Source organism: Rhagoletis zephyria, unplaced genomic scaffold, assembly GCF_001687245.7.
Source record: "Rhagoletis zephyria isolate East Lansing unplaced genomic scaffold, Rhagoletis_zephyria_1.1 Rzeph_scaffold_00457, whole genome shotgun sequence".
In the NCBI taxonomy this organism is placed as follows: domain Eukaryota; kingdom Metazoa; phylum Arthropoda; class Insecta; order Diptera; family Tephritidae; genus Rhagoletis; species Rhagoletis zephyria.
Window position 1 is genome coordinate 242,393 of NW_016157541.1, and position 3,579 is coordinate 245,971.

Below are 3,579 nucleotides of genomic sequence, written 5' to 3' on the forward strand. Positions count from 1 at the left end.
AGATATGTATTAAGAAGTTTTTAGTATGTATGGGAGGCGACATGCCTCCTCTTTTAATAACTCACATTTTTTCCATGTGCAATTGATACATTTTGTATACACAACTCCATACCAAGTTCCAGTATTCTTCCACAAACACTTCCAGGGATATGTGGCAAGAAAAAGTAAATTTGTACTGGAAGTGCCACGCCCATTTTTCTTATAACCCTAATCTTCTTCCATGAATTTAGAATTGATTCTACATACCTCTAGAGATAAGCAGTATAAAACAGTAAATTTGTACGGCAGGAACCATGTCCCATTTTCGAATAACGCAAATTCTTCTCCATGAGTATGGAATTAATTTTGTATACACATCTCGGTGCCAAGTTCCAGTCCTCTGCAATAAACACCTCCAGAGATATGCAGCATAGAAAAATCAATTTGCATGGGAGTTGCCACACCACCTTTTCCAATAACTCTCATTTTGCTCCATGAGTATGGTATTAGCTTCACATACATACATACACACATACATATGTATTTCCATACCAAACTTGAGTGCTTTACCCCAAACATTTGAAGAGATATGCAATATGAAACTTTCAGTCAGTATGGGAGGTGCTACGCCTCTTTTCCAAACACGTCCATTTTTTCCGTGAATATGAACATGATTTCATACAGTGTTGGCAAACTGTTAATCTGATTAACGATTAAACATTAACGATTAAAATGTTAATCGCGTTTGACGATTAACATTAATTAGTCGTAATCAACTGTACGATTAATGATAACATTTTTTTAATCGTTAATCGCTGGCCAATTAAAAATAAAATCTAATTAATTTGTCTAGTTTCTCCGAGTTTGAAAGCAAACACCAGTTATAGTAATTATTTTGTGTTTTACGCTTATAAAAAGCACATAATATAAAAAAAATTATAATTATTGTTATTAGTAATACATAAACTGGGAACTTTTACAAACCTAGTTTGTAAAACGTTTGTTGGTATATATCTTAATGAATATGCACACCAAATTGCTTAGATTGATGAGAAAACCTGATTTAGCCATACCGGATTAACTTGCTTTGTGTGCACAAAGAAATTCCAGCATAACTTAATTAATCACCAAACCTACTTGATCAAATTAAGAGTTACATTATTAAAAATTAATTTTTTAATCGCGGTTACGATTAACTGTTTAGTCAGATAAAAATGAATCATGATTAACTGTAATCAGATTGAATTTAATCGAATTAACTAACTGATTAAAACATCAATCGATTAATGGCATCAATGATTTCGCGTTCATATCACTATACCAAGTTTCAGTTCTCTCCCACAAATACTTCCAGAGATATGTATGTAATATGAAAATTCCAATTTGTATGGGAGGGGCCTTGAGTTATCGGACTTACTTTCAGTCTAAGACCATCTTTCCGAAATACGTAGTAAGTGTACTAAATTTCGTTCTGATCGGAAAACCGGTTAAGGAAGTAGCCTATTTTTCAATCCAGGTCATAAACGATCTTTGAACAAAATTTCATTTTCAAACAGGTGGCAATTCTTAAAAAAGTAGCCTATTTTCCAGTCTAGGTCATAAGCTATCTGTGAGCAAGCTTTCATGCAAATCAGTCCAGTCATTTACGCGTATTAATTTAATTAAACTTTCCTAATATGTAAAAACTCTTAAAATAGTAGCCTATTTTCCAACATAGGTCATAAGCTATCTCTGTGAGAGATGTCATGCAAATCTGTTCAGTCGTTTCCGCGTATTAATTTAATTAAAACTTTTTTAACAGGTGGCAACTCTTCCAAAAAATTAGCCTATTTTCCACTGTAGGTCATAAGCTATCTGCTTGCAAAATTTCCTGCAAATCCGTTCAGACTTTTCCGCGTATTAATTTAATTAAACTTTTTTAGCAGGTGGTAACTCTTAAAAAAAGTAGCCTATTTTTCAACCAAGCTCATAAGCTGACTGTGTGAAAACTTGCATGCAAATCAGTTCACTCATTTCCGCGTATTAATTAAACTAAACATTTCTAACAGGTGGCAGCTCTTATAAAAGTAGCCTACTTTCTAACCTAGGTCATAAGCTATCTGTGTGCTAAATTTCATGCAAATCCGTTTAGTCGTTTCCGCGTATTAACTTCATTCAACTTTTTTAGCAGGTGGCAACTCTTCCAAAAAATTTGCCTATTTTCCACTGTAGGTCATAAACTATCTGCTCGCAAAATTTCATGCAAATCCATTTAGTCGTTTCCGCGTATTAATGTAATGAAACTTTTTCAACTGGTGGCAACTCTTAAGAAAAGTACCATATTTTCCAATCTAGGTCATAAGCTATCTGTGTGCAAATTTTCATGCAAATCCATTCAGTCGTTCCCGCATATTAAATAAATTAAACTTTTTAACAGGTGGCAACTCTTAAAAAAATAGCCTATTAACCAATCTGGCCCATAAGCAATCTTCGTACAAAATTTCGTGCAAATCCGTTCAGTCGTTTCCGCTGGATGATTTCCCAAACATCCAAACATACAAACTTTCACATTTATAATATTAGTAAGAAGTAAGATTACAATTTTGAGTGAATTATCTTCAGTAGTTACAGTTTTCGTATTTCTGGAAATTACCGTTATATGGGAAGTGGGCGTGGTTACAGTCCGATTTCGCCCATTTTCAATACCAACCTACCTTGGATTAACGGAAACCTACATACTAAATTTCATTGAGATATCTCGTGCGCTCGGGTATAAAAATGTGATGTAAAAGCGTCAAATGGAAGATCGAAAAAGCGTTGACCAATACATACATAAATACCATACATATGTACATACATAAATACAATACTAGTTTACTTCAAAATCAAGAAGAGTGAATAGAGTAGAGAAATGTGGACCTACGTCGCGATTTACATTGTTTTTCCTATGTAAATAAATGTGCATAGACTCTAAAATGTTTAAGCGGTTGCGATTTAATTCAGAGGCGATTAGTTTAAAGTTATTTTCATTGATTTTATGCTTTTCCAACAAAATATGTTCTGCCAGGCCACTTTTATATGGTTCGATATTTTTTAAACTATTTAAATGTTCTTTTAATCTAATTTTTAAACACCGGCAAGTTTGACCTATATAAACACATTGAATCACAATTAGCTATATAGACACCTGGTTTTTCAATGCTAACGCGTTTATCTTTTGTAGAACACAACAATGATTTTAATTCGTATTACTTTTTGGAGCTAACAAAATATTTTCTTTCTTTAAAACATTTGAAAAACAACTAAAATTATTGGGATTGTACAACATAGAACAACCTTTTAAATCATTTTTATTTTCAAAAAACGAAGATACAAGACTTTTTGATTTACGTTTTGAATATTTATCAATTAAACGATCTATGGTTGACGTGGTGTAGCCATTAAGATTTGCGATACGAACGATTGTGTTTCATTCCGCAACGAAATTCTCTGTTGACAATGGGATGTTTACGAGGCGATGTATCATAGAGTTGAACGCTGCATGCTTGTGGGTGTGATGGTGATTTGACTCGATTGGAATATATCTATCTGTCGTTGTGCTCTTACGAAAAATATCAAATA